Raw genomic sequence first — 19,831 nt, 5'->3', positions numbered from 1 at the left:
ACCTTGCTGGAGCTCCAACAAGGGAGATGGACCTCCAGAATCTAGAGTAAGCAGAAACGTATTGACTTATGTCCTCTTTGCCTGAATGTGATTTTTAAACAAACCCTTTAGCTAATGCTTCTCTCAAACATTGCCCCACTTCCTTCCCTACTTTCCGAAAAAACAAACCATGCAAGAACATCAAGCAAAAAATTTGAATTTACTGATATATTCTGAAGTAGGATAGAAATTGCTTTATATAGTGATATAAACAAGACTGAACAAGTTTAGTCTTCAATATATTGGAATATAACTTCTGGAAAGTCTCACCTTGCATGTGGTTGATTTAAAGGTAGGATGCAGATTCCAAATTATAATCTCAACCTGCTAAACCAAATCTGAGCTACTGTCATTTGTGGCTGGTGAGAAAGAAATCTAACAGTTGCTGGAACAAGCAAAGAACATATGGAAAAAACACAGCTCAAAAAGATGACTTTATTGCCTGATATTTTGCACTTTAAAAAGTAATTAAAGGGGGCATCTGACCTGCATTAGCTTCCCTTGTCATCTTTATTTCCATGAATGCTTATGCCCAAAAAGTAATCCATAAACTTTCATACAAAATAAAAATAACGTGATTGAATGCTTGGTTTGGAGAGATCTAGAATAATAACTGCATTGGAGTTAGGCAAGTGGCAGGTAGATTCTCATAAACTGGAAATTTATCAGACGTAATATGAATAAAGATCTCCCACCACCATCTTTCATATTGCTAGTACACTCTACATGCCCCTCAAATTCCAAATGGGAGACCACTAACCTCAAGGATTGAGGACCACTCCCCAATGAGTAAATGACATTCATGCTCATGATCAACTTTTAAAGCCACTCAATAGAACTCAGCTGAGACCTGAAATTTCGATACAGGTAGTCCTCGAGTTATGAATGTAATGGAGCCTGCCCATTCTCTTTATAGCCCAAGGATTCGTGGGAGTGAATCTCATACCTTGAATGGGATCACTCCCTCCTTTCATCCATGCATTCACTGATGGAATGTGTGGCTTGTTAAGTGCACATGAGGAATCTCGGGGTGGGGAAGGTCATGGGGGGGCCTAGTGATGGAACAAGCCACCTGCTTAAGACCACCCAAGGCCTCCCTGACCCACTGAAATTCCTAACGCTCCTCACAATTGCTTCCTCCCCAACCTGTCATGCCAGATCACTTACCTTGTGAAGTTCTAGCAATCTCCTCTCCAGCCTATCAGCCACATTTGCCCCTCTGCAGTTCTATTTGGGCCTCCACAGGCCTCACCGAGCAGGTTGCAGGCTGAAATGGAGTTTTTGAGTGGCAAATCCGGCCTCTGAGGTTCTGTTTTGCCCTCAGTGGACCTCCCCCGGCTCGTTGCAGGCCAAAATGGAGCTTCCGAGGGCTGGATCCAGCCCTCTGACGCTCTGCATAGCCCTCTGTGGGGATCCCAGAAGCTCCATTTTGGCCTGCAATGAGCCAGGGGAGGCCCACGGTCAGCTGTATGGAGCCCTGGAGGGCCAAATTTTGGCTGGCAACGTTCACGACAAATGTTGCAGAGCCTCTGTGGTTGTTCATAAGGGCAAACAACTGCCATGGTGCTGCAAGATGTATAGTTTCAGGACTTATTTGCAAACATTAGGGGGTGCTTATCGTTGTAACTTCGAACTTTCACTAAGGGATTCGTAACCCAGGGATTACCTGTACAGTACTCAATTTATAACCACAATCGAGCACCAAATTTCTATGGCTAACCTAAATAGTTAAGTGATTTTGCCCTGTTTTACAACCTTTCTTGCCACAGTTGTTAAGTGAATCACTGCAGTTGTTCAGTTAGTAACACCGATGTTAAGAGAATCTGGCTTCCCCATTGACTTCGCTTGTCAAAAAGCTGGAAATGGGGATCATATAACCTTGGGACACTGCAACTGTCATAAATATGAGTCACTTGCCAAATGTCTGAATTTTGTGGAGATGCTACAATGTTTGTTAGTGTGAAAAACGGTCATAAATCACCTTTTTCAGTGCTGTTGTAACGTCAAACAGTCACTAAACAAACTGTTGTAACTCAAGGACTATCTGTACTAACTACCTTACTACAATACTGTAAAAGTTGCACTAGTTGACCTACAACATTAGTAGTTTCCATGCCTTTGCACATATAATCTTGCTGCCACATTTATTGATGCCCTTATGATACCTTATCCTATATCATGAGCATCCTGTTCACTGACATCCCGCCGCACCCAAGTATCATTGTGACTAACTTGCTATTTGGGAAAATTTTACAATGTACTTATAGAACAGATTGTGGCTCCTCTTGTCCCTGGCTTATCTCCAAATTTAATTCCCTCTCTGTGCAACCCCCCCCCCGAAAGTGAAGGTCAAGGCAGTTGTTTGCCAGCTCCTGAGTCTTTTAAGCATGTCACCCATTGGAACAGAAAGAAAAGACTGTTGTTTGGCTGTTGGGCAAGACTTGAATGCTGTGAATAGGATGGCGGGGGGAAGGAGTTCCCTGTGCATAGCAATTAAATCTTCTTTATCCCACATGACGGGGAACCTGGCACGTCTCTGAGGAACTACCTATAAAACTCAGTTGGACATTTCAGCCCTGCAAAGTTCTGGGAAACAACGCAGCTTCAGCAATAGAGGAGGTGGCTAGTCTTAGGGGCATTGAAGACCTTTTGTAGCTTTTCTTTTAAATGAGATTTATTCTAGTAAACAAGATCAGATATAGCAACTGGAACACACACTTTAAGCTGTATTTTCCTTTGGATGTAACTGTGCTTGTTATATTTTGCACCATGCATTTTTCCTGTCTTGCATCCAGAGAGGATGGTCAAAAAGGTTAAAATGGAGAATGTGATTGTGCAGTTGAAGCTCTGCCCCTTTTTTTAAAAAAATCACATTTCATGTGAAAAAAGAGGTAGGGTTTCAGTCATAGAGTTGCAGCTGCTGTCATGAACTGTTTTCATCCTCACCCTGTGATGATCCTGCAAGATAGCTGATTAAATGTTGCTACCATACTCAAGGTCTAGGTGTATGTGTATACATATACATATACATATACATATACATATACATATACATATACATATATATATAGATTGGGAGTGGGCGGGGTAAGCAGCAGACAACATAATGCTGCTTAAATGTCTGATAAAGCCTAGAAGATTTGGGATGTCACTTAACTATGGCTATGCAAACATCTTGATTTACGTAGGAAAAACCCTGGCTAGAAAAGTAATGCACATATAGACCTACAAAAAAAGAGCTATCTATATCTATATCTATATCTATATCTATATCTATATCTATATCTATATCTATATCTATATCTATCTATCTATCTATCTATCTATCTATCTATCTATCTATCTATCTATCTATCTATCTATCTATATTCTTACTTCTTCGTAGGGTTTATGTGTGTTTTTCCTCTAGCCAGGTTTTCCCTACGTAACCAAGGTTTTTCTGCAGCCCTAGCTCAGTAGAATCACATCCACTCGATTCTGGGCTTTTTTCTTTTCTAGCAGCCAGCAAGTTCTTCCTGCTAGGTGGGAGACTTATATAGATCTATTTTTAGCTCGTTTGCTTTCATCAGTAAGCCACACCCACATCTTATGTATCCTCCCTGTAAAGGTATAGTATCTATTTTCTTACTTCTTTGTAGGGTTTGTGTGTGTTTTTCCTCTAGCCAGAAAAAGCCCAGAATCGAGTGGATGTGATTCTACTGAGCTAAATATTTTCTGGCTAGAGGAAAAACACACAAGTTCTGGTGCCAGGTGCCAGAAAAGAAAAAAGCCCAGAATCGAGTGGATGTAATTCTACTGAGCTAGGGCTGCAGAAAAACCTTGGTTACGTAGGAAAAACCTGACTAGAGGAAAAACACACATAAATCCTATGAAGAAGTAAGAAAATAGATACTATACCTTTACAGGGAGGATACATAAGATGTGGGTGTGGCTTACTGATGAAAGCAAACGAGCTGGAAATAGAGCTATTTAAGTCTCCCACCTGGCACCAGAACTTGCTGGCTGCCAGAAAAGAAAAAAGCTCAGAATCGAGTGGATGTGATTCTACTGAGCTAGGGCTGCAGAAAAACCTTGGTTACGTAGGAAAAACCTGGCTAGAGGAACACACACACACACACACACACACACACACACACATTCATTCCAGTAACTACAATAATATTGCATTAAACATCTCATTACTGTGAAAGTGACACTGTGCAATTTCCAAGGAAGAATTTCAGAGTTATTATTCAAATGCCTTACAGTAGATCTCTGCAATGACATTACAGTAACCTACATTACGCCTGTTCAACAATGTTTTTGGATGCCCCTAGATCTTTCACTCTGGGGATTCTATTACTGTACCGATGTTTCTCAAAAACAGCATAGATCAGTTGCATAGAAATATTGTATAGTTCTCTAATACTACTGTGTTGTAATTATACATTTTCGGCAATTTATTGGAAATGCAATTGATTTAGTCATGTTTTTTTTAAACCCCACCTTTATTATTTTTATAAGTAACTGAAGGTGGTGAACATACCTAATATTTCTTTCTCCTCCCATTTTCCCAACTCCCAGCCGGGTTTATATTTAAGGCAGGGCTAGTTTTTAGCTTGGTGCCTTAACCACTGCATCAAAGTAACCAATCAATGCAATAGATCCATTGGCACTTAATATTGCACTGTATTACCAAGCAGTATGTTTTCCCATACACAAGACTTTTCATTGTGTCACTATCAAATTTAGTTAAAGATTTCCTGTGCAGTGCTAAAGCCTGATCTATTATTTTCTGCTGAATATAGGTGAGGGATAACTGGTAAACTGATTTCTGTTTGGTCCATTCATAATGCTTTTGAATTGCCCTTTAAAAGTTAATGTTCCTCAAAAGGATTATTTTATCTCCTGTTTTCCTTCTATGATATTTTCTTTCAATGTTTATATAATTAAAACAAGAAGGCATGGAATTAATAAAAGCCCACTCCTGCAGGAAGTGATATTAAGTGACAATTTAGAAATGCAGACACCTTTGGGGAAATTAGGAAGCAATTGATTTTATTTATTGGCTTATTACTTGCATTTATGTCCCATTATGTCCCAAGCTAATTGTAGGACAGATATATAATTTTATAACAAGCTTGAGAGCTTTTATAATAAGAATGAGAGATGAATGAGAACAAAAATAATGAGTGGATGGGTGACTTCCATGATTTTTGTTATGGTGGTAAATTTGTGGCCCTCTAGGTATGGCTGAATTAGAATGTAGAATACTTTATTTGGTCAAGTGTGATTAGACGCATAAGAAATTTGTCTCTGGTGCAGAAGCTGTCAATGCATACCCTGTTTCCCAAAAAATAAGACCCTGTCTTATATTTTTTTGAATCCTGAAATAAGCACTTGGCCTTATTGCCATGCGCTCAAAAGCCCGATTGGGCTTATTATCAGGGGATGTCTTGTTTTGGGGAAAACAGGGTACATATGCAAAGCAACAAAGTTATAATAATTATAAGATGATACCATAAGAAGAGGTAGTAGGGAGGATGAGAAGGATATCTCATCTACAGCCATACAACATGGATACATATACTTAGAATATGGATATGGATAAATATACTTAGAAACTGTCCCTGTGTCTAGTTGTTTTGGCAATGCCCTATAGCGGCATCCTAAGGGGAGGATTGAAACAGTTTAAGTCCAGGATGTGAAGAGCCTGTAGACATTTTCTCAACCTCCTTCTGCCTCACTCAATATACAGGTCTTCTATGGATTATTAGCTTTTTGACAATAGGTTGCAATTGTTTTTTTCTGTAGTTCTAAACTATCCATTAGAGTCTATACCAGTCCTGTCCTGTTTACTTGCTGTACCAAACCAGAGAGTTATTGAAGTACAGATGACAGACTCAATAATTCCTCTGTAGAACTGTATCAACAACTCTTGGGGCAGTCTGAATTTCCTAAGTTGGCGTAGGAAGAACATACTTTGTTGTGCTCTTTTATTGATGGTGTTAACAAGAAGGCATTACTCTGTCTGGTGCTGGTGCTTTTCTTATCTTTTTTCCTACGAAATAGACCTCGCACATCTTTTTCTAGGATCAAGGGGTAGGGGCAGAGGGTTGGACATAGATGTAGGAGATTTGGTTATTGTTGGTGTGTTTGAGGTTGGGAAGGTAGTGGTAGATGTCTCAAACCTACAACAGAACACATTTGAGTCATCCACCAGTTGATGATTCTCTTCAAGAATAGAATAGAATAGAATAGAATAGAATAGAATAGAATAGAATAGAATAGAATAGAATAGAATAGAATAGAATAGAATTCTTTATTAGCCAAGTGTGATTGGACACACAAGGAATTTGTCTTGGTACATATGCTCTCAGTGTACATAGAAAAAAAGATACGTTCATCAAGAATCACAAGGCACAACACCCAGTGACAGTCATATGGTACAATAAGCAATTAAATCATACTAGGAAACAATCAATATCAATATAAATGGCAAGGATATAAGCAACAAAGTTAGTCATACAGTCATAAGTGGGAGGAGATGGCGACAGGAATGATGAGAAGACCAATAGCAATAGTAATGCAGCCTTAGTGAACAGTTTGACAGTTTGAGGGAATTATTTGTTTAGCAGAGTGATGGCATTCGGGAAAAAACTGTTCTTGTATCTAGTTGTCTTGATGTACAGTGCTCTATAGCATCGTTTTGAAGGGAGGGAAGATTGCTGTGGCCAATGATGTTCTTCAGGCTTCCCCACACATTTGCTATTATATTAGCTGAAAACTAATTCTTCAGTTTTTCGGAATAGCTTCTCTTTGCTACTTTGATCTCCTTTGTTGATGCCTTCCTAGCCTTTTTTTTTCTTCAGAAGTTTCTTTGCAGCCTAAGTGGATTGAATTCTGATGTTAGATGATGTTCCTGCTGGTTTATTACTAGAAAATGATAATAAAGTTCTTATATATCTTTATTAGCTGTGCATCCACCTTGCCTTTATAACACATAGAGTGAACCAAAGCTCATACATGGATTTAAAATAACCAATTGCATGCCTGATTGTAACATCAAGCTAGTCACATCATTTTATTGTACTTAACGGTGGAACAACAGGGTCTTGTTTTCATTTTGGCAGTCTCACTGTTGCCAAGGAAGCCACTCTGGGACCAATTAACAAGAGCTTAAAAGTAGAGAAAAGCAGGCACCGAGAATAACTCTCTCACAGTGACCTGCAGCTGAATTTGAACTGTTGACCTCAAATCCAGTTAACCCAGAATTGGGAGAAATGAAAGTGGATTTTGGATAGATTTTGAAAGAAATTCCATTGTAATACTCTTGTTGTGGGTAAGCTGACCATCGGCCAAACCACTTGCAGCCCATGTCTTATGCCACCTTTCATTGTTTAATAGCCAGAGAGGCAGGGGAACATTATGACATCAGAATCAGATGAAGGGAATCAGAGACTCTAATGAGGCTACAGAGCAAACACAAAAGTTTCTTTATTCCCAGTCAAAGTGGTGTGGGTGCGTGTGGGGGGCATTTTTGACTTTCCCTCTTGAACAACAGAATTGGTGGGAGACCAGAGAAGTAGTCTGAAAAATAGGTGGGGTTCTGGAAATTGATGGTCGAGGATGCTAAAAATCCAGGACATAGATTTGGAAAACAAGGACAAGAAAAGGACAGTAATATCCCAGAAGGACCACTAACTAGCTTATAAGTAGTTTAGTAAGATCAATTAAATAGAATGGACGTTGGACTTACCTGATACGTCCGTTCTCTCTTAGTAAGGAACGTCTGTCAGACTGGGTTATGGACTCCACTATGCAGCCTATGACCGAGTCTGCGGATTTAAATAACTCCGCCCTCTCCTGGATGATCCCCAGTGTTTCGGCGAGGGCGTAGACGCAGACTGGGGTGTCTTTCTGGAAAATACAAAAGAGAGGTAAGAGAACACCACCCACCCCCGGGAACAGGGCACGGCAGAAGGGTGGGGCTGACAGACGTTCCTTACTAAGAGAGAACGGACGTATCAGGTAAGTCCAACGTCCATTCTCCTCAGCGTAAGGAACGTCTGTCAGACTGGGGACATACCAAAGCTGAATGTCCGCTGGGAGGGAAGATCAAGGGCCCTGTTACCTCAAGTCGAGTGGACCGTCTGGAGAACTCTGCGCCCAAAGGCCGCATCCGCAGAAGCAAACGAGTCCACCCGGTAGTGGCGAATAAAGGGAGAGATGCTCGACCAGGCGGCAGCTCTGCAGATTTCTTCCCACGAAGCCTGGGTCGCCCATGCAGCAGAGGTCGCCGCGCTCCTGGTGGAGTGGGCAGTGACGTGGTGAGGTACAGGCAAGGATTGTCTTTGGTAGGCCGTCGATATTGTAGCGCGGATCCAACGACCCAACATAGGAGCAGATGCCTTGGCCCCGATAGAAGCGGGTTGGTAAGAGACAAATAAAGCCTCTGTCTTCCGAAAGGAGGAAGTGCGCCTCAGGTATATTTTGAGAGCACGACGCACGTCAAGCGTGTGCCATGAGCGTTCTAAGGGATGCTGAGGGGACGGGCAGAAGTTGGGTAGGACCAACTCTTGTGAGCGATGAAAGGGGGAATTGATTTTGGGTATGAAGGAAGGGTCCAGTCGGAGGACTACCCTGTCCTGGTGAAAAACGCAGAGGTCCCTTCGAGATGACAGAGCCGCAAGCTCCGAAATGCGGCGGGCCGAGGTGATAGCGACCAAAAAAGAGACCTTGAATGACAAGAAACGGAGCGAGACGTCTCGAAGAGGCTCGAAGGGGGAAGCCGTAAGAGCTGAGAGGACCTTGTTCAAATCCCAAGTAGGGAAGCGATGAACGGGAGGAGGTCTTAAATTTGCAGCTCCTCGCAGGAATTGTTGGACGACAGGATGCCGGGAAATCGAGGATGCGGAGCCGCAAGTCAGAACCGTAGAGATGGCGGCAGCTTGCCTCCGGAGGGTGTTTGGAGATAGTCCGGCAGCAAATCCCTCCCGGAGAAAAAGTAAAACGTCCAGGATTGAAGCAGAAAGGGGATTAACACGAGCGCGCTGGCACCAAGAGGAGAAGGAGGCCCAGGTGGAGTTGTAGATCCTGACAGTAGAAGGCCGGCGGGAAGCTAAGATGATGTCTATCACGGACGAGGGGACCTTGGCCTCTTGCAGGAGGAACCGCTCAGCCTCCACGCGGTTAAGTGGAACCATGCCGGATCCGGATGGCGAAGGGAACCCTGGACGAGGGCAATCTGGTTGGCCGGAATAGACCACGGCCGAGCGACAGATAGGGAGATCAAGTCCGAGTACCAGTGTCTCCGGGGCCAGCGGGGCGCGAGGAGAATGATTTCCGCTTGCTCTTGAAGGATCTTCCTGAGCACCCTGGAAAGTAACGGAAAGGGGGGGAAGGCATATAAGAGACCGGGAGGCCAAGGGCTGCGAAGAGCGTCCGTGGCTTCCGCCCCGGGATCCCAGAACCGAGAGAAGTACCTCGGAACCTGGTGATTGGCCTGCGATGCGAAAAGGTCCACTTCTGGGAACCCGAAGCGTGTCGTGATCTCCTTGAAGAGAGAAGGGGGGAGGCTCCATTCCGCGTTGTCCAGCCGACGTCTGCTTAGAGCATCCGCTTGCGAATTCTCCATCCCGGAGATATGATCTGCACGAAGGGAGTGAAGGTGAGACTCAGCCCAGAGACCAAGTAGCAGGGTCTCGTCCATTAGCGCTCGGGAATGGGTGCCTCCCAGTCTATTAACGTGAGCCTTCGCCGTAACGTTGTCCGTAAGGACAAGGACGTCACGAGACACGATAAGGTCTCGGAAATGAAGCAAGGCTAGACGGATGGCTCTTAGTTCCAGGAGGTTAATTGGAAGAAGTTGCTCTGAAGATGACCACTGACCTTGCGCCATGTGATGTGTCAGGTGAGCTCCCCATCCCTGGAGGCTCGCGTCCGTGGTGACTATTACTCGCGGTGTTTCCCTGAAGCAGCAAGCTCCTGACAAGGCCGAGGACGTCCACCACCTGAGGGAGGATATGACGGATGGGGCTATAGGTACTCTGATGAGGGACGTACTTGATCGCTTCCGTTGATGGGGGAGCAGGAACCATTGTAATTCCCTACTGTGGAGACGGGCCCACGGCACTATATCGTAAGTAGAGATCATCTTGCCCAGAAGGCAAGAGAGACTAAGGAGAGAGGCTGATCGATCTGCCATACAGCGGCGGGCAAGCGAGCGCAAGCTGTCCTGGCGGTCCAAGGAGAGGGAAACTGTAGACCTCACTGTATCTATGACAGCCCCTAAATGTTGGATAGAAGTGGCAGGGACCAGATGGCTTTTGGTCCAGTTAATGGAGAACCCGTGTGATTGGAGAATTTGGATGGAAGTGGCCAAATCGGATTGGGCCTCCTGGAATGAAGAAGATTGCAGAAGAATATCATCGAGGTAAAATTGGATTCGTATGGGGAGGGAGCGAATGTGTGCCACGAGAGCCGCCATGATCTTAGTAAAGACACGGGGGGCTGAAGAAAGTCCAAAAGGGAGTGCAGAATATTGGAAGTGTCGCCCCCGGTAGTGAAAGCGGAGATATTTACGGAAATCCGGGTGAATGGGGACATGGAGGTAAGCCTCCGTTAGGTCTATGGAAGACAAGAAGTCCCCGGGGCGAATGGTTTCCAGGATAGTATGGAGAGTGTGCATCTTAAATTTGTGATACACAATGTAACGGTTAAGAGCCTTTAAGTCTAAGATAGCCCTCCACCGCCCAGAGGATTTGCTAACTATAAACAACCGGGAATAAAACCCAAGGCCATGCTGGTCGGGAGGTACTGGTTGTATGGCCTTGATGGTAACTAAGTGGGAAATAGCCTGAGAAACCAGGGATCTCCGGACCCTGTCCCTAGAGACTGGGCAAGAGATAAAAACCGAGGGGGGAGGGGAGGAGAATTCAAGAGAAAGACCAAACTGAACCGTACGTAAAACCCAAGAGTCCGAAGTCGTGGAAGCCCACTGAGCGGCAAATAAGGTTAAGCGACCGCCAATGGGAGCTTCCAGGTGAACCTCACTTGGACCGTCTAAACGATCTGCCCCTGCCTCCTCGAAAGGAACGTTTCTGGAAGGGCCTAGGGCCCTGTCTAACCTGTGAGTCCTGGGAAGGCTGGGATTGAAAGGAACGTTGAAAGCGAGGCTGGGAGAAGCCGGAGTCTTGAGGTCGAAATGACTGAGACCGGTGGTAAGGAGAAAACCGCGAGTTGGAACGACGAGAGACAGACGGGAGAATCTTGCGGTGGTCTCTGGTTTCCACCAAAAGTGGTTCCAGGGGAGGACCGAAGAGAGAAGAAGATGAATAAGGAGAAGAAGCTAGTTGCCACTTGCTCTTGGCGTCCGCTTGCCAATGGCGGAGCCATAAAAGGCGACGTGACGTTACTGTGGAGCCGATGGATTTGGCTGAAAATCGTGCAGAATTTAATGTGGCGTCTGCCGAGTACTCTAAGGCGGCGACTATCTTGTTTAAATCTTGGTGTGTACGAGAGTCCGAAGGTGGTAACCTGTCTTGTAATTGTTTTAGCCAAAGCAGAGAGGCTCGATTAAAAAAAGAAGCGGCCGTTGCGGTTTTGACTGCCCATGCTGCGGATTGATGAGCTTTGATGAGAGTCTTCTCCGCCCGTTTGTCTTCGGGTCGCAGAGATTCTTCCGGAGAGCTGGGAAGCCTGGAAGGAGCAGCCAAGGCTGCGACGGGGGCGTCCACGGGAGGAACCTGTAGAAGGTCCGAAAGAGCAGGAGCGGTTTGGTACAATCGCTTATCCAAACCATTGGGTGCCGGGGCCGAACCAGGTAAGGTCCATTGTCGTTGGACAATATCCGTAAAAAGCTTGGGGGCCGGAATGAGTTCTGGTTCAACCGTTGGTTCAGCAAATAAGGATGAGGCTGGATCAGAGGACACCTGTGATGTTGACCCCGAGACATTGGGAGACCCCAGTCTTGTGACTGCTAGAGCTTTAAACAATAAGGAACGGAATAACTGGGGCCTAAAGAGGCCAACAAAAGCGGGCTGGTCCGGAGCGAGGCCCTCGTCGTCAGAAAGAGACTGATCCCGAGGTTCCTCTTCCTCGGAGAGGGAACCATGGTCCGATTGCTCAGGAGAAGACAGGTGTTCCTGGCGGTCTCCAGAGTGGACCCGGCGAGATTGGGCTCCAGGAATGGGCGGGGGGGGCTGAAGGAGGCCTTGTTGCAGTCCTTGAGAGAGCCCCCGTTGAATGGCTCTGGCTATGATGGCCTCCAAGGCAGCATGGGGATCTGTGTGGGAAACGCTCCCTGCGCTGGCCTGAGAAGACCCATGCCCGGAAGGCTGGCAAGAGGGCTCAGGTGTAGTGTCTCTCCTCTGCGCCAGAGTATCAGAGGGGTCCGGAAGAGTCTGGAAAACCTGTTCTGCCTCCGATGACGTGGGACCCCGAGATGAAGGGCGATCAGGAGAAAGGTCCCGATCGGAACGGGCCATGGTAGATTGAGGCGCAGGAGGAGAGGGCCCAGGAGGTAAAATGGCCGACGTGCGGGACAAAATGGCGGCAGGCTGCTGTTGAGCCTTGAGAGCCGCTTTTTCCAATGCCCTGTGCCTCCTAAGTTCCTCCCTGGTGGGTTTGGTTAGGCCAGAGGAGGATGATGTTGTTTTAGATGGGGCTTTGCTCGGGCGGTTTTGATTGCTGGGACCCTCCCCCGGATCGCTAACATGTCGATGACGGGACCTGGTAGCAGCGGAGCGAGAACGAGGGTGATGAGAGGCGTCCGCCATCTTAAAATGGGTCAGCGCGCACCGCCGGGGGCCCCTGAGCGATTGGAGATCTCAAACCTCTAAGACGATGAAGCTCCGGCGATGAGTGAGGGGGAGGCAGGTCCGCTGCTGGTAGGCTCCTGGAAAACCGTCCGTGCGAAGGAGGCAAGCCGCTTGCTCAAGGCAGTCAGGGCGGCAGGAAAATAATGGCGCCGTTTGAAAAGCCCGCCAGAGAAAAACGGCGCCGATCAAGCTGCTAGGCGAATGCCGTTAAGAAGCAGCTATTTGTCTCCCGATGGTAAGGGGAGACTGAGGGGGAAATTTGAGCTCCAACCCCTCAGGGGGCTGTCGGCAAGCAGCCCCCTTGCCGCAAAAGCGGCTGCGGCCGGTATCGAGTAAGGACCCTTCGCGCCGCTGATGCGATTGAAAGGAAAAAAAAAAAAATTCTTAAAGCGTCCAAATTGAATAACAGCCGAATTTGAGAGGAAAGAAAATAAAAAAGAGGTAAAAATAGCAGAAAATACGTTGGAAACAGACTGGGTCCAGAAAGACACCACTGTCCAGCATAGGACCGAGTCGAAACACTGGGGATCATCCAGGAGAGGGCGGAGTTATTTAAATCCGCAGACTCGGTCATAGGCTGCATAGTGGAGTCCATAACCCAGTCTGACAGACGTTCCTTACGCTGAGGAGAAATGCATTTTACTCTTGCCAGTATCTCAACACAAAGACTTCTTTGAACTGTTAAAGGCAGTAAAGTAAGAGAATTTACAACTAGAAAATCAAAAATGAACTATTCATTGCTTAGTTTGCTTTTTCTTTCCCAATGACAAATATATAGCAGGGCCATAATAGCCTAAACAGAGCAAGAGGGGGAAAAATAGTTGCTACATGGATCCAATTCTCAGCTTCAGTCTGTACTATTGGATGCTTGCAGCAGGTTTTTTAAAAAATACTTTGAAACTCAACTAAATATTGGAAGTAAACGATTGAAAGGGGATGGGGCTCTGCCTCTTAGATAATAATAAAGGTCTTAAAACTGAACAGAATGGATCAGATTTGATGCAGAGGAATAAACCAGCAAAAGAACAATCAAGTCTGAAAATAGGCTGGAACCAATTGTGGTTGTGAAAAGGAAATCCTAAACATGTCTTCCTTTGCATCCCAATGGGAGAGGCAGTTGAGCAGAGACTCCAAATATTGGCTGCGGATTCAAGGCACCCCCACAGCACCCCTTATTCAAGGAGACCTTGTGCAGCCAGACTCACCCTGTCCAGTTGCATGCATATACATCTTGTAGTACAAGGGGAGAAAAGAAACACTTTCCCACATCCAAGGGGTATTTTGTTTCTCCTTTATGGAAAAGAAAATACAGATGCCTCTTATGAGCTGCTTCTGAAAAAATGGTTGGGAATACATTAAAAAGCCATGTTTTGAACACTTTTCCTACTTTGTTTTTTTAATGCATATAAACTTGCAGCTCCTGTGCAACATTGGTTTAGAACCACAAGTTTTGTGACATATTCTAACACACAATTGCTAAGCTAATGTCTTCATGATTTGTTGCACCTGAAATTGTAAGGATATGTATGCTGGGAGTTAAGATCCAACCTAACACTTAACTAATCCAACCTAACACTTAGAGTCATTCAGACACTAGCATAGGGGGACATTTAGAAACTAGCATGTGAATTGGGGTGTTGAGCATGGCTGTCACAGGGAACATAACCACTCATCAACCAGAATGCTCCTCAGTCTCTCTGTCCAGCAGGCTGTTCCATATTGATCTTGCTTAGTTTTGCCTTTGTTCTTTTTTATATAGTTACTGATTGATAAATATAATAACCCAAAGATATGAGGTACAACCAAAAATATAAGTGTTAATAAAATAAGAAAATTACAGAGTAGTGATTAAATGAGTACCATTGGAAGAAACTAAAAATATAACCATAGTGTTAATAAAGTCTAAATTCAGTAGCTCAGTTCTTTAACATTGTTATTAAATTCAGCCATCTATTGCTTCATCTTCTCGATTTTCATAAAATATAGTTTCAGTAATGTTATTTATATAGTACACTAGATTATTGGTATTCTATTATTAGGGCACCTTAAAATACTGAATATAGTTAAGAAATGGATATTGTATCATTATTAATCCTATTCAGGATTACGATTGTTACAAGCATTACAATTATTTGTCTTTTCTTCCAAATTAAATATTGCATTGGAAATGAAATGAAAGAGAACACATCAAGGTATTTGTTTTATAATAAAGGTTTCAGTCTTGCATTCCTTTATATTAAAAATTTATTTGTGTTGTTATATGGTGTATGTATGTATGAAGATGGATGGATGTGTCTTTATATATGTTAATAAACTCTATCTTTTTTTCTGGGCAACTGAGAACATTTTCAAACAAAGCATTGGGGTGCCATTCCCCATCAACTGTACTTTGTAGGAAAGATTATGGGATCCATTTTTGGAAATAAAGAAGATGCTAGAGGCTGGCATTTTTAATTATTCTTTTTTAAAAAAATATTACAATATTATTAACCAAAAAATTCAGGCAGAGCATGAACCTTAGAAGGCATCAAGGGAAGAGTCTGTAGGGACACTGGTGTGCCCAGGGGCTGTAAAACTGAGAAGAGCAGCTGGCCTTCTATGCTTTCACTAGCAACAGAGAGGGAGAAATTCTTAAAGAAGGGCAGTGCTACGACAAGGCTCAGCAAGATTTTTGTAATGTAACAAGCTGCCCAGGGATTCCATTTTGAGGCTCCAAACTGCAAAGCAGTGTGCTTACCGGATTTCTTCATGACTAAAAAAGGGGAGAAAAAGAACTGACAATATGTATAAAAGTTGCACTAATATGCAAGGCACACATTTGGAAATAATCATTATAGCAGAAAGGAGGGGGGGGGAGAGAAAGCAACTTAATTACAATGTGAATCACGGGAAGAAGAAAAAACTGCAGTGGGTATAATAGGAGTCTAGTGATCTTTATTCCTGCTTTGTCTCCTTCATGAATACTAGGTGTTAATGAGCAATTTCAGAGCTTCTGCTGTCTTCCATCTTATAGTTCTTGAGTGGGAAACATTATTAATAGAGGATATCTTTACACACAGGGAGTATCTTTTGGAAGTAGGAAAATGTTCATTGTAAGAACATAGAATAATAGAAACTGAAAGAACATAGAATAATAGAAACATTTAAAACTTCCCAGTGATGGAACACCTGCAAGTTCCAGAGACAGACTGTTCCACTAATTAATTGTTCTTACTTTCAGGAAATTTCTCCTTAGTTTTAGGTTGGATCTCTCTTTAATGATCTTCCACCTGTTACCTCTTGTGCTGGCCTACAATAAAGAAATAAATAAAAGAGAGAAAATAAAGAAATAGAGAAGCTTTCTATTGTCCTGAGTGTCTTAGTAGTTCCCTGCCAAACTAGTGTAAAATACACCAATCTACCGTATAATACAAAGAAAATACCAATGGATCATTCAGATATTTTACTGCTGTAGCATTTAAGAAATGAGAGTTGTGTCAGAGGTGGGTTTCAGCAAGTTCTGACCAGTTCTGGAGAACCAGTAGCGGAAATTTTGAGTAGTTCGGAGAACCAGTAAATACCATCTCTGACTGGCCCCGCCCCCATCTGTTCTCTCCCTCCTGAGTCCCAGCTGATCGGGAGGAAATGGGGATTTTGCATATCCTTCCCCTGGAGTGGGGTGGGAATGGAGATTTTACAGTATCCTTCCTCTGCCATGCCCACCAAGCCATGCCACGCCCACCAAGCCATACCCACAGAACTGATAGTAAAAAAATTTGAAACTCACCACTGAGTTGTGTTCTTCCAACTCTTTAAACAAGAAATTGCAAAACGTCTAAAGCAGAGGCAGTGAGAAAGTCCCAATCTTGTTGGAATAAAAGAACTGCAAAGGATAGGACCAGGACTTGTGATGGGAACTGAAGTTATGGGTACCAAGTAGCTGTGATCTTATTGCAGTTTTTTTCTAGTCCAACTCTCCAGAAGACTTGGTATTCAATCTCCAGTCAGCAGTAAGAGTACATCAGATTTGGGAATGGTTTTTCTTAATAATTGGCAATGTCAATAGTTATTGGAAGTGTACATGCAGTGATTAGACATATACAAGAGAAATATCATATGGATGGAAAATTTTGTCTTTTGAAAGAGCAACAACACAAGACAGACATAGATTTAGAAATAGACCTCTGTATAACAATTACCTCAATATTGATCAGCTTATTTATTTCTGGCTAGTTGACCAGATATATTAGACTACGGCCAGTGGAAAGGAACTGTGAACAAATAAAACAGACTTAGTTTTGGAATAACACTAGATGGCAGCTATGAATTGCAGTGCTGAACATTTTACCTGCTTGGGCTCCAGATCAAAGGGAAAGTGCCTGATCGCAAATCAAATATTTTATTCAAAATTGGTTATTAAAAAAAGAGCCAAGGTTCATGTCAATCATGAGAAACAAAAACAAAAATGTAGTAAAAAAGTTATAGGAAACAGCTTATATATCTGAAAAATAATATGAATTAACATAAATATTTATTTTATTTTAGTTTAAAAGCTTGATCCAATGCCATTCTGCCTAAAAACAGTCAAGACAGTGCAGGTAGTCTTTGGCTTAGAATCATTCATTTAGCGACTGTTTCAAAGTTAAAACAGCACTGAAAAAAGTGACTTATGACTAATCCTTGCACTTACGACCATTGCAGTGTTTCCACAATCGTGATCAGAATTCAGGCAGTTGGCAAACAGCATGTATTTATGATTGTCGCAGCATCCTGGGATTATGTGATTTCCATTTGCCAGCAAGCTTCTGACAAAGTCAATGAGAGAAGCCAGATTTGTGTAATGATAGTGTGATTCACTTAACAGCTGCACTGATTTATTCAACCATTATATCCCAAAAGGTTGTAAAGTTGGCCATGACTCACTCAACAACTACACAGCTTAGTAATGGGAATTCTGGTCTGGAGTATCATCATAAGACAAGGATTACCTGTAAACAATAAAAATTATATATATGGGATTTATTATTCCCGTACTATACTAAATTGCTGGCATATGCTGAGGATAGGCAAAGGCCACACTGCTCTTCTAATGGAAGGGGAACAAATCCATTCTCAAGCACTTTACAGCTGCTTTCAGCTGATGTAAATCTGGTATGGCAGTCAAAAAACCTCATCAAGGGAGACATGGTGTTGGTTTAGGGGTTTGGAGTAGATTTATTTATATATATTTTTTGTATGGAGATACAAAGTAGCACTAGTTGATTTGTTTAAGTTAGCTACTACTTAAAAGGTAAATAGAACCTTAACCCATTTAAAAAAATAAAATTTCCCAGCATTATTTCAGATGAACAGCATTATCTCAGATGCACAGAATTCTCCAGATGAACCCTCAGATGCAGGCTGGGATACCTTGAAAGGTGTATACATTACCATTGAGTAACAATCTAATTCTATAACCAATCAAACTGTGCAACATTTCCCCAAAATTCTGAAAAGTATATTTCATTTTTAAAAATTTCCTATAAGCTCGAGTGGCATGCCTGACAGCTGTGGGGGGGGGGGGGCACACACGCTCTGTGGTCTTCCTTGATGCACAAGTATAAGGCTTATTCATTTCTCTAATGGTTGATCCAGAGTGGGCTCAATTTCTTAGCCCAGAGGGAACTTTTGGAACCAAAGCCTACCTATTATCAATTCCCCATTCAAACATTAAGAGTATGCTCACACCTCAGGGATGACTCACACCCTGGTCACCACTTCTTTATCCTCCTACCATTGGGAAGGAGATATAGAAGCATAGCCAGCTGCACAAACAGGTTGAAGAACAGTTTTTATCCGTGGGCTGTCAGATTCCTGAATGCAAAATAACATCATAACTATGTAGTACAATGGACTTGGACTGGGTGGTTGTTAATATGATTTATTGGGTTAGGGATTTTCTGTCTTCACTGTGAATTGTTTTGTGTTGGTGAGGTGTGCACTGGGGGAGCTCAATCAATCTCATTGTACATATGTTGTGCACTGACAATAACGATTTGAATTTGAATTTGCTATGGATCTTTTCCCAGAATGATTGCCTTAGTGGTCCCCTGGTCAAGCACAAAACAGCCATTTACCAAAAGATGAAGTGATATGCTTTCTTCTCCTCCTCCCCAGTATCTCTGCTGCTTCTTGTTTATCTTCATCTTTTTTGCTGGGCAGTGATCATATTTCCAAACAAAGCCTTCTTTTTAACTGCAGCCATCCATAACTTTCTAAAAATACCTCTGGAGCTTATGTGGGACCTAGAGACATTCTTGGTAAAAATAGATGATACTAGAACTGACACATTGCTTTGCAGCATGCCAACTTTCAATGTATTTATATGTCTATTTTTAAAAGCATTGGGGAAGAAATACAGTCAGGTGAAGTAGGTATCCTTGGTAAGTGTTGAAGAAGGACACATTGGTCTGTCTCACTGCCATAACTTCCAAATTAAGCAGTTAAAATTACAGGAACAAGTTGATCAAATCAGTTAACTCTGATTTCTCTGCCACTCCCTCCCTCCTTTGCATCTGTGTGGCCAAACCTATCATCTCTGTGTTCAAGGTTGAACATCAATGTTGTATGAAATCTTCCTTCATCTACTAAGGGAGAATATTTTTCTCCTCAGCAATTCACTCATTGACTCACAGAGAATTAGAGTGGGGGGCAGCAATAGTTAGCAAAGATTAGGCCATGTGCCCTCATGTGATCCTAATTGATTCTACTATTAACCTATTGGGAATCCCACATTTATCCATGTCTATTAATCTCCCCTTATTGCCAATACATGTTGGGTAACTGAGAAAGCTTAAAAATGTCAAAAATAAACATATTCTTCACTGAGTATAGAAAGGCTTCTGGTTCAGGGGTGGGATCCTACCGATTTAACAACCGGTTAGCTAAATGCATGCTTTGCGCACATGCTCTCGTTGTGTGCGCAGTATGGAGAAAACTCACCTTCCGCATTGCTGCCAGCAAGGAAGACAGCT

General features: G+C 43.2%; 1 long non-coding RNA gene across 1 annotated transcript; it reads right to left on the bottom strand.

Moving 5' to 3' along the window:
- Nucleotides 1-6,321: 6,321 nt before the first annotated feature.
- On the bottom strand, nt 6,322-19,831 carry LOC117664749 (uncharacterized). Its single transcript, XR_015733854.1, has 3 exons — nt 16,054-19,831; nt 14,045-14,171; nt 6,322-6,905 (listed from the first exon to the last, which is right to left on the bottom strand). It is a non-coding gene; the product is annotated as an uncharacterized LOC117664749 (long non-coding RNA).

The sequence above is a fragment of the Pantherophis guttatus genome, chromosome 4 (genome assembly GCF_059756535.1).
Source record: "Pantherophis guttatus breed Tessera chromosome 4, ASM5975653v1, whole genome shotgun sequence".
Classification (NCBI taxonomy): domain Eukaryota; kingdom Metazoa; phylum Chordata; class Lepidosauria; order Squamata; family Colubridae; genus Pantherophis; species Pantherophis guttatus.
Note: the sequence above shows the minus strand (reverse complement) of the source record. Positions and strands in the feature narration are given on the sequence as shown.